Genomic DNA, 12,954 nt, shown 5'->3' on the forward strand with positions numbered 1-12,954 from the left:
TATTGACTGCTAGCTTGTAAAGACTCACCGAGTGCTGACACAATTTGAAATTAGACACAATTTTTTTTACTTCTCTCTTCTCTCTCACTGTCTCTGTGTGTGTTTGGATATTCTTTTATTTCAGTTCTATTTCAGTAAGATTTAGATCAGGGGTGTCAAACTCCAGTCCTCGAGGGCCGGGGTCCTGCAACTTTTAGAAGTGCCTCTGCTGCACTACACCTGAATAGAATAATTAGGTCATTAGCAAGGCTCTGGAGAACTGAGGAGGTAATTAAGCCATTTGATTCAGGTGTTTTGTACCTGTGGCACATCTAAAAACTGCAGGACAGCGGCCCTTCAGGACTGGAGTTTGACACCCCTGATTTAGACCATATCCTTAAGTTAAGGTTAGGAATGTATTAGGCATAATGTCTGGGTTAGACATAAATGCAGTTATGAATATAAATGGAAATCAATAAAAGTCCCCAGCTGGAAGTACAGGGATGAAGGTGTGTTTAATTCTGTGGCCTTGTTTTCGATACAGTTTAAGGACCATTTTCTAAGAAATACTATGTTGTGGGGACTGACTTCTCCTTATGGGGCCCCAAGCCGGGGGTCCCATAAGGGCCTATATTACAGGTTACAATATAGGTTATAATTTTTAGTGCTGCTTTTGTAAATATTTTACAGTAAACACATTAGTTTCTCTGTTGGAGTTTGAAAATTATACTTTTATGAGAGGCTTTTTGAAATTCACTGCAACACGGACTGCTGCAGGAGATCTGTCCCACCATCTCCATCTACAATAACTCTTTAAAAATGTTGAATGACTTGAGTTATATTATTTGATTTCCCTTTGAAAGCAAAGTATTGTTGAATTTGAAATTGAACTGAAATGATTTTATCTGTTAAAAAATAAAAAAAATACTAATATCTTCTCTTTTTTTATCAGTTTGAATTTACTTACAAAACTGATCCTGATACTCATGATTCCACATTAACTTTAGTTTGCTTGGTCAGACTTTATCTTTGCAGTTTCCTGATCTCGCTCTTTGATTAAACTCTTAATCAAAATGTAAAACATTTGAATGAACTGAAGTATAAAACCCGGTGGGATGAATCACGCTGCTTCCTTGGAGGTGCAGGATGAGGTGAGCTGCGACGCAGATTACAGAAACACTGATGTTGGGTTTTTGCACTGAGCAGCAGTGAACCGCAGCACTGTGCTGCTAGCAGCACAGTGCTGCGGTTCACTGCTGCTCACGTTCAGCTCTTTGATTATTAAAGTGCAGATCTGGTTTGCATTCGCGCTCCCCGCCATCTCCACGTTCACTCCCTCCTCTGGAAGCGGACTGGTTCCTGTCATGTATCCCAGCAGCTGCATCTGATGCTCAGTCTGTTGGTACCAGAGGATCTGGTTGGAGGTCTGGATGCTGTGAGAACAGCTGATTCTGGCTGTTTCTCTGGTTTTCTGGAACATCTCAGCTGGAGTCTGGACGACCTGGTCGCTCAGGGAGGAACCTGGAGGAAAAGACAACAAAAACAGCCAACAGTGTCCATTCTGATGAGTCGAATTTGGACTCTGTTTTGTTTCTCTGGATTAAGAAAAACAAACAATAAGTGAATCTCTTTACTTTATAAAGAAAATACATAGTTTGAATTTGATTCTTCATATCATTTTTACCTGAAGCTAGTAAGATGTTTGAGCTCATCCAGCAGAGGATGAACAGCATCATCTTATCTCACTTTAAAATGGTTCTGCTTCCGTTTTCCTTGCTGCATTTAAAGGCAGAAAAGTGGGCGTGGCCGTTTCCCCTCGGCTTCTTCTGAACTTATAAAACTGAGATATCTGAGCTGATCAGCGTTAGATCAGCTGGAGATGTCAAAGACTCTATAAACTCTGAGTTAGACAAATAAAAAAAACTTTAAATAAGCCAAAAAAGATGATTTCAGTTAAGTTTTCTATTTGTGTTTATGCTTTTGTCTTTTGTGCTTTCCATACGGTTATGGTGCAACATTTGCCATGAATATTCTTGTTCTTGCACTATAAAAATATTGAGTTCTTTGTGATCATTTTTAGTTCATGGTGTCATAATCTGTGTTTCTGTGTGTGTGTTTTTGAGTTTTTTTCTGTGATCCTGTTCCCTGTGAGTCCTGTCTCTGCGTCTTCCCCGTTGATTGTCTCCCAGGTGTGTCTCGTTCCCTTGATTACCCCATGTGAATTTAGTCTCACCTGTTGTCTGTGTGCTTGTCGGATCCTCGTGTGTACCCGTCTGTTTCCCTGTGTTCCTTGTGCTCCCCGTTGTTCCGTGCCGCTACATCTATCATTAAACATCATCATCTTCACCATAACCTGGGTCTCGGCGTTTCTCCTCACCACTTCCACCCACCAACTATGACACATGGTGGAACCGTCTTTATGTTAAACACTGACACATGCTGTTAGTCATTTAATGTAATTTTGTAAAACGGATTCATGTTTGCAAATGATAAAAATCATTTCATTTTCTTTGTGGTTCTGTTTTCTGATAAGTTTCATTATTCAGTCAAACTTTCACTCGTTTCCTGCAATGTGCTGATTATCCATAGAGTAAAACTGGTTGAGAAACACTGCCCCCTTGTGGACAAAGTTCCACATAAAAATTTTTTTTTAATGAGGATTAAAAATCAGAACTTGAGCAAAATAAAGTTGGTTAGAGGTAAATGAAGAGGAGCAAACATTAAGGAGGATATTTATCATCAGAAATCTGCACATTATGCATTTCTAAGTGTTATAATGAAATCATTTTTCACAGTGAACTTGGTGATCAGGTTTTAAACAGTCTGCTTGCTTACCTTTTCTCTCATGTTTCATCACTTTGATGGTGATTTGACTTTCAACCTCAAACCAGAGTCAGAATCAATTCACAAAACCAGATTTCAGACTCCTGATCTGAGAGTCGAGTCTTTAATTCAATCTCTAACTCAAGTAATTTGGAGTAAAAACAAGCTGGTATGTAAGAATTAAAAAAACACTAAAAAGTAAAATAGCTGCATGTACAAGTAGTGAAACAGTTTAATTTGATTTCTATTGTTTAATCTACTAAAATTGGTACTAGTCTAAAGAGTTGCAGGTGCAATGATCTGATAGCTGCTGGCCTCAGATGACGGAAATCTGCCGTTTGGAGGTTTTTGTGCTGAGAAGCAGAGACATGCAGCACTGTGTTGACTAGCAGCACAGAAGTAAACGCCGCTGCTGCTCGTGTCGACTCCCTCGATTGTTAAACTGCAGGTTTTCCCTTCAGTTGCTTCTCCGTCTATCTTCACTTTCACTCCGGTCTCTGGATAGCCGGTGTTAACGTTCATGTACCCCAGGTACTGCATCTGGTGGTCCTCGGTTTGTTTATACCAGAGGATCTTATCAAAGTTGGGAGCTTGATGTGAACATTTTATTACAGTGTCTTTTCCAGAGTTTTTAATGATGTTTGCTGGAAGCTGAATGACTTGGTCACTGAGCGAAGAACCTGGAAAAAGAAAAGCAGTGGAGAAAGTTAGGTTTTGTGTGCGTCTGAGAGAGAAAACCTTCAATGAGGCAACAGGTTCTTCAGATATGCTGCAAACTGACAGAAAACATATTTTACCTGGAAGGGAAAATAAGCAAAAACTTATATAAAGTAGAAGGATCATTGTCAGAGCAAATCTCACAGCAGTTTAGGTGTGTGTACTCAATTCGTCTAACATCACTCTCTGACTCTGAGGAAAGCGCTTGAGCTGGGAAAGTTTCAAAGTGGGTTGTGTTGAAGTGCTGCTCTCCTTCTGAATGTTACTGGAATCCCAGCAACTACTGAACGCTGAAACAGTGAGGCTGTGCTGCCACCTACTGATAATAAGAACATGGACTGTCTGTCCCGTTCAACATGGTGGCGGCAGCGTCACGTTCTGGCACGGAAAATGTAGAGAAAAATTATTTTCCAGCATCACTGTGAGCGAAATATATGTCAAAATCCACATACATCAACTTCATACTATAAAAAAAATTAACTTTTCAAATGTCCAAACCAGAGTTCTATAAAAGCCCATCGCACTAAAGCTACATGTGAAGGCTGAATGTCTTCTATCTAGCTAGTTAACTAACCAACCAGCTAACTAGCTAGCTTGAGTAACTCCAAGTTCCTGAAAGTAACTTTGAGATTACTTTCAGGAACCTGGAACTTATCAAGGCCAGTCTAGGTGAGATCAGACCAAAACATAAAAACGATCCACCCTCATCAGACCTCAGGCGGCCTCTACAGGCAGCTTTTATTTTACAGTGATTTATTTACAACATGCTAGTTTACTTTATATTTGATCATTTTAAGAGGAACTGACCATAATTTCAGAGTGAACTTTATGGCTAGGAATCTATCTGAAATATTAACCGAACTGTCCACATCAAAGATAATCATGTAAAATAACACCAACATGAACCGAAAAAACTGGAATCAAAATAACCCCACGAAGAAGAGACAATGAAGCAGCTGTACCGATCAGTAAGCTGCTGGCCTCAGATGAAAGAAATCTGCAGTTTGGAGGTTTTTGTACAGAGAAGCAGAGACATGCAGCACTGTGTTGACTAGCAGCACAGAAGTAAACGCCGCTGCTGCTCGTGTCGACTCCCTCGATCGTTAAACTGCAGGTTTTCCCTTCAGTTGCTCCTCCATTTATTTTCACGTTCACTCCTGTCTCTGCATAGCCATCGTTGACGTTCGTGTACCCCAGGTACTGCATGTGGTGGTCCGTCGACTGTTTGTACCAGCGGATTACTGTGTAGTCCTGAATTTCATGTCTGCAGCTGATTTGGGGTTTATCTCCACGGTAGCAGAACTTGTCAGGAGGAGTCTGGTGGACTTGGTCACTGAGAGAAGAACCTGTTGAAAAGATTTACTTCACTAAAATCAAACTTAAAAACGGGAAAGGAGGATTTTTTTTAGTCAAATACTTCAGATGGTGAGCTCACTCTTTCTCGAGCAAGAAACCTGCCTTACCTGAAACAGAAACAAAAGTTAAAGCAAAGATGAAGATGATCATTTTCTGTCAGGACAGTTACCTTCCCTAACATTATACACCGGAAGAAAAACCTTTCAGACAAAACAAAACTTTCAAACTGGGTTGAATCATGATGTCTCCTCCTCTTCTAAACACAGAAACCAATCGCCTACAGCCCTCTTCTCACATCTCTCTATTTCTGGTTTAGCACTACAATGTTCGAGCACTTCGAGTCCTTCAGTACAGTATTCATGTAAAACTAGCATTTTTGGTTGCTCCTCCTGAAAAGTAGCAAAAGTTCAAACTAAATAGAGACCATCTTTGAACATCATTTGTCAACCATCGTATTGTAGTTCTTTGTCCTGCAGGAAGTCAGACCTCTGCTGAGTCTCAACTCATTCTCTAACGGTTTCATATTGGTAATGTTTGCTGCACCCACACACTTCTGGCTTTCTTCTTACCACTCTACCATTAAAAATTAGATTTGTGGAGTGCATGACTAATTGTTTTCCTAACAGCAGATTCTCTCACCTGACCACTTGATCTCTGCAACTCTTCCAAAGTTACCATGGGCCTCTTGGCTGCTTCTTAGATAAATGTTGTCTTTACTTTTGGACCAAACTGAGCTCTGTTGGATATTATTTTATAACCTAAATGTTCTTAATCTTCTCTGCATCTTCCTCCCTGACCTTTCTGCTGTGTTCTTTGGTCTTTGTGATAACAAGTTGGCATTGATTAGATACTAAGTAAATAAGGGTCAGTATCGAAGATGCTGATACCAGCAATGATGCCATTATTGATGCTTTTTATTTAAATCTGGCATATCAACAAACTTCTGATGTGGTTTTTTTTTTCTTTGAAAACCGAGGACAGAATTTAGACCAAGCTTATAGCTTTGTACAGATTACCTTAATAATATATTAACATTATAAACGGTGCAAAAACAAAAATCATCTGAGCAAATCACAAAAAATTTTTATTGGGTAGAGATAAATCTACAGTGCAATAATAAAATAGCATTTCAAGATGGAATCTAAAACTGAAGTATCGATCTTACCATATTAGAATCAATCTGATACTGATACCTTACACCTCAACAATATTGATATTGTTGATATTTAGGATCAATCCGCACACATCTACTATAAATCTCGTATAAAGACAATTCACAGAGACCAGTGAACCTAAATGATGTTTTTGGACTGTGGGAGGAAGCTGCAGAGAGAACCCACAAACTCCATGCAGAAAGATCCTAATGAAATGACTGAAAGTGGAGAGTTCACACAGCTGCACCTGTGAGGAGGTTTTTGCACAGAGCAGCAGTGATATTCAGCACTGTGGTAACTTAGCAGCACAGAAATAAACTGCACTGCTTTTCACACTCAGCTCTTTGATTGTTAAAGTGCAGTTCTCCCCTTTATCTCCACTGCCGTCCATCTCCAGCTTCACATCGGTTCCAGGTTCAGGATTTGTGTTGTCTTTATACCGATATCCCAGGAGCTGCAGCTGTTTGTCCTCTAGTCTCTTGTACCAGAGGATTACATCGTAGTTCTGGATTTCATGAGAGCATCTGATTCTGGCTTCTCCTCCTCGCTTTGCCACAATGTTGAACGGAGTCTGATGAACCTGATCACTCAGAGAAGAACCTGCGACGAACATGAACACTGATTACACAGGAACTGATCAAATATTATCATCAGGGTACAACAGTCAGAAACACATCTACTAATGAAATGTCAACAGAGTAAATGACTGATGTATTAAAACTGATACCTGAAACCAAAACAAGGATCTGAACCATCAAGACCAGCAGGATTAACATCATGCTGCTGTTTGTAGGTTGACTGTAATGTTGACTGTAGGTACTGAAGGTGTTCAGTGTTTCTGTGGTTCTGATTCTTTTAAAACCTCCAATCAGCATCAACACACGTTCTGTGGGCGGAGTCACAGCGCCCCCTAGAGATTATTATTATTTTGTTCTGTAAGATGCTGCTTTATGCTACGGAAGGGGCTGACAAAGTTACTGTAATTAATTAAAAACTAACAAAATTGCAAAAACTTCAGTAAATAAAAATGGGGGGAAAACTATAACTACCTGTAATTATACTGCGTGTTTGCAAAACTAAATAAAACAAACAGAACAAACAGTTTTTGTTTTTAAGTCTATTTGTTAGCCTTTCAAACTGATGTGAAAATGTTTTTATTTTCTTTTTTTTGCCATCCAACTAAAGCAGTTCACGTCAGCTGTCGGCAGATTACGGTACTCCATTCTCCTCCTGGCGACGCTTATGCTAGTCTGTAAAATGGCAACAGTAAAAGTTGGGAGAAAACAACGGTGTCAGTTTGTTGTTCAACAATAATTGAATACATTTTTGAACCATTATATCTCCTGTTGAGCATTCATTACCCAATTGAAGCCTACATCAGGGTATCCCCAAGAAAACCTGCTGAGCCCGGTGCTCAGGGCGCTAGGGAAGTCATCCAGCCGGCAGCCATGTTTTTGAGTTAAAAAAAGTTTAAGTTGACAAGAAATGCATGAAATTTGAAAATATCACTCGATAGTTATGTGTTATTTGAAGACTGGAAGATTAATACCTAAACACAAACTATAAAGTCTTAAAAAAAAGGCAATAATTATAAATAATAACTTGACTAATAGTCAATGCTAAACCTTGGGGGGGCACGAGTTCATGCAGGTGCAGCAAGATGTGAGGTTTTTGCACAGAGCAGCAGTGATATTCAGCACTGTGGTAGCGAGCAGCACAGAAATAAACTGCACTGCTTTTCTCATTCAGCTCTTTGATTGTTAAAGTGCAGTTCTCTCCTTTATCTCCACTCCCATCCATCTCCAGCTTCACATCAGTTCCAGGTTCAGGAGTTGTGTTGTCCATATATCTATACCCCAACAGCTGCAGCTGTTTGTCCTCTAGTCTCTTGTACCAGAGGATTACATCGTAGTTCTGGATATCATGAGAGCATCTGATTCTGGCTTCTCCTCCTCGCTTTGCCACAATGTTGAACGGAGTCTGATGAACCTGATCACTCAGAGAAGAACCTGTGAAGAACATGAGCACTGATTACACAGGAACTGATCAAATATTATTTATCATCAGGATAAAACAGTCAGAAACACATCTACTAATGAAATGACAAGAGAGTAAATGACTGATATATTAAACATTACCTGAAACCACAACAAGGATCTGAACCATCAAGACCAGCAGGATTAACATCATGCTGCTGTTTGTAGGTTTGCTATAGTGTTGACTGTAGGTACTGAAGGTGTTCAGTGTTTCTGTGGCTCTGATTCTTTTAAAACCTCCAATCAGCATCGACACACGTTCTGTGGGCGGAGTCACAGCGCCCCCTAGAGATTATTATTATTTTCTCCAGTAAGATGCTGCTCTATGTTATGGAAGGAGCTAACCAAGATTACCGTAGTTAACTAAAACTAACAAAATTACAAAAGCCGAAATAAATAAAGTATGACAAAACTAAAACTACTAATTAAAACTAAACTATGGCTGAAACGATTCCTCGAGTGATTCGAGTACCTTGATTTCTAAAATTCCTCGAGGAAAATGTATTTGTGGTGCGCGGAGCTCTGACTTCCGCCTCTCAGTTGTTGACGAATGCTAAGTGTTAGCGGCATAACGTCCAATCTTTAAGTTCAGCCCATGGGGATTTTATTGATTGATGATAGTGCCCGGGTTTTCACCGTCTTTGGGAGACCCATAAACATCCTTAAAATGACTGGCGCGATGTCTGTCAGCCTTTCTCCTCCGGGAGCTGCTGGTTCAGAGCGAACGGCAGGAAGAGCGCTGCAGGAGTATTTATACAGGTAAGCATATAGACTGAACACGGCGGGCGGCTGAGTACTTGATGGTTACAGTGTAAGTGTAGCTTTACGGACGAACCGCACAATAAATTTCACATCATCCCGGTCTGAACAAACGGGTGGCGGAAATCATCGTGACGTTGCATGGCTGGTAGATGAGTTTCTGAATGTGGCGAACGAAGGTGCCGTAAATATCCCGTATTGTTCCCCCCGTTCTTACGTTCGTCCCCTGGTCTACAGGTCGTGTCTCACCCCCCATCTTAAGTTCGTTCGTCCGTCTGTTCCCCGCTCCCCTCCCCACCACCACTCCAGGTGACATTTCCCGTATTTTCAAGCCCAAAGCGTGACAGGTGTGGGGCAAGGTGAGAATTCATCTATTAAACTCACTGAAGATGAATACATAAACTAAAAGCTGGAGCATAGACATTTTTATAAGTGTATTTGTGAGCCTGCCTTTTTATTATTAAATTGAATATAATTTCAGATCTTTGTATAACTTTTCTTCAGGTTAACTTAGAAAGTGAGCTATTATTGTTACAGGTTAACTTTCTAAGCTCATGCTCAAATATGAAAAATTGGACTGATATTGATATCCGATAGTAACACTGCTATTATGCCAGATTCACCAATATTTTATTTGATCAATTTTTTAATTACTCGATTAATCGTAAGAATAATCGATAGATGACTCAATTACTAAAATATTTGTTTACAACAGCCCTAAACAATATTTAACTAATTGCAGCTCATAAAAACAAGTAAACAAACTCTAAAAACTGACAAACTGAATTAGACAAAGAATCCCAATGAAATAGAGCTAATCTATAATAAAAGCCTAAAACTATCAGAAGCCCAGAGTTCACACAGCTGCACCTGTGAGGAGGTTTTTGCACAGAGCAGCAGTGATATTCAGCACTGTGGTAGCGAGCAGCACAGAAATAAACTGCACTGCTTTTCTCATTCAGCTCTTTGATTGTTAAAGTGCAGTTCTCCCCTTTATCTCCACCGCCGTCCATCTCCAGCTTCACATCGGTTCCAGGTTCAGGATTTGTGTTGTCTTTATACCGATATCCCAGGAGCTGCAGCTGTTTGTCCTCTAGTCTCTTGTACCAGAGGATAACTTCATAGTTCTGGATATCATGAGAGCATCTGATTCTGGCTTCTCCTCCTCGCTTTGCCACAATGTTGAACGGAGTCTGATGAACCTGATCACTCAGAGAAGAACCTGCGACGAACATGAACACTGATTACACAGGAACTGATCAAATATTATTTATCATCAGGATACAACAGTCAGAAACACATCTACTAATGAAATGACAAGAGAGTAAATGACTGATATATTAAACATTACCTGAAACCACAACAAGGATCTGAACCATCAAGACCAGCAAGATTAACATCATGCTGCTGTTTGTAGGTTGACTGTAATGTTGACTGTAGGTACTGAAGGTGTTCAGTGTTTCTGTGGTTCTGATTCTTTTAAAACCTCCAATCAGCATCAACACACATTCTGTGGGTGGAGTCACAGCGCCCCCTAGAGATTATTATTATTTTGTTCTGTAAGATGCTGCTTTATGCTACGGAAGGGGCTGACAAAGTTACTGTAGTTAACTAAAAACTTACAAAATGGCAAGAACTAAAATAAATAGAAGGTATGAAAAAACTAAAACTACTTCAATAAAAACTCAACTGAAACTGAACAATATTTAACTAATTGCAGCTCAGAAAAACAAGTAAACTCTAAAAATGAACTAAAACTAACTGAATTAGACGAACAAGCAGTCCGAACAAAATAAAACTAATCTATAATGAAAAATCTAAAACTATCAGAAGCCCAGAGTTCACACAGCTGCACCTGTGAGGAGGTTTTTGCACAGAGCAGCAGTGATATTCAGCACTGTGGTAGCGAGCAGCACAGTAATAAACTGCACTGCTGTCTGGGCTGAGCTCTGCCACGGTTAAAGTGCTGTTTTTGTCTTTGTTTGCGCTCCCGTCTATCTTCACGTTGAGCTCCTTCTCTGGATATCCGTCGTCTCCCAGCATGTATCCCAGGAGCTTCATCTCATGGATGCGGACCAGAGGATGCGGTCGTAGTCTGGGATACTGTGAGAGCAGCTGATCTTTGCCGTTTCTCCAGGGTTTCTGAACATGTCAGCAGGAATCTGGATGATCTGGTCACTTGGAGACGAACCTGTCAGGGGACACAAAATCAAATGTGAGGCTTAAAGAAATGAGGAGTTTTGATCCGTTTGAGTTAAAAACCAGAGAACATTCTGGAAGACTTTTCATACCAGAAACAAGTGTGATATGCAGGCTTAAGCAGCAGAGGATGAGGAGGATCATTTTGTTCCAGTCAGATTGTCTTTGGTTATGTTGCTATGGCTGCATATGAAGTAATCCAGGTGGGCGGAGTCACCTTAGCTCCACTTCTTAGCATAAAATATCACATCAGGGATTTAAAAAAAGACTCACTTTAAGAGGTGAAAAACACTCTGTCAACTCTTAAAGAGTAAATATTATCCTAAAAATAACAGTTAGTGTTAAAAAATCAGTTTAAATCTAGTTGCAAACTATAACCCAGGGGTCCCCAAACTACGGTCCGCGGGCCGGATCTGGCCCGCCTCCACATTTTGCCCGGCCCCCTGAACAATACCAGAGAGCATTCAGATTTTTTTTCATATATTGTATTTTCCGGTTTATATGTGGATTTTCCTTGAACCACCAGGGGGCTCTTTAGCAGGAATTGTGTCCTTTTGTGTGTGTGTGTGTGTGTGTTTTGTTTTGCATGGCGCATTGCTGCCATCTGTTGGACTTTTAGGGAACTGCTTGACTTTTATGTTATTTAATCAGTACGATTGTTTGCTAGCGGTAGAACAGATGAACACGCTTGTCTGTTATGAACGCCGCATTCCAGGTAGAGTTCTTCGAAGCAATGCCTGTAAGCAGCTGATACTTCAAAACGAGCCTTTATGTTAACATATGATAATAAAAGTAACTTGTTTATTGAATTAATTTTGGAAATACCTGCATTGAGGGGAAAGGCTTTTTAACTGTTTTTTAAATAATACTGGGATCATTATGAGAATTTGAGGTATAGATATTAGGATCCAATAGATGGCAGTAGTGCAACAATAATGGATGCAAGCTGCTGTTGAAATCTAAAGAAGAAGAAGAAAGCGCCCATTTTCATTTAGCACATGCTAGTAGCAGACACAAAGGATCAACACTTTTACTGTTACAGTTACCGTTCGGAAACTACCGTAATTAGTTCAGTTAAATCTAAACTTGGCAACTTTTCTTTTTCGACGTAATAAATGTGATATTCAAATGACCTGTTATGACTAAAATTTTGGGTGTCCGCCCCCCTCTGCTGCTGCTGCTGCTGCTGCTGCTGCTGCTGCATCGTTGTGGAAAACCTGGAGCGGCAGAGATATCTGCGGCTTATATGTGTATGTTTACTGGTTTAAAAAAAACTTTGGGGTTGTGGTTTATAGTCCGGTGCGGCTCATAGTTAGGAAAATACGGACTATAATCCTTCCTGGATTTTTTCTGTGAAGAACCCAGAGAGGGTTATTTGGTTATTATTTATTTCATTAATAGTGTTATTATTTATTTCCTGACTTTTGTTCTGTGAAGAACCCAGAGAATGTTATTTGATTGTGCTTTCTGGAAAACAATAAATTTTTACATTTAGGCACTCCTGCAATCGTCACACCTTTTCTGTTACAAACTGACTCCGGTCCCCCACCAGAGAAGGGAAAAGTTATGTGGCCCTCACAGGAAAAAGTTTGGGGACCCCTGGTATAACCTGTTATTATAAACTCTTTATACTGGATGTGCCCCTGTGTGATAGGAAACACTGCCTCCTACTGGGCAAAAATAATAATTCACAGTGAAGCTTATCAACTGGAAGTTTTGCAAAGTTAAAAACAGCAAAAATAATAATTATAATAAAAATCTGAAGAAATTAGGAATAAATATATATGTTAGGAGAATTTTGTTGTGAATGGAGTTAAATTGGCCTGTTAGACAGTGTGTGAGGATCAAAATTATTAGTCTAGTTTTATATTATTTTAGTCGATTAAAGCTACTGTCAATAAAGTCAACAAAATCCTATGTAAAATGTAGAT

This window comes from Poecilia reticulata, chromosome 22 (genome assembly GCF_904066995.2).
Source record: "Poecilia reticulata chromosome 22, P_reticulata-male-v2, whole genome shotgun sequence".
Classification (NCBI taxonomy): Eukaryota; Metazoa; Chordata; class Actinopteri; order Cyprinodontiformes; family Poeciliidae; genus Poecilia; species Poecilia reticulata.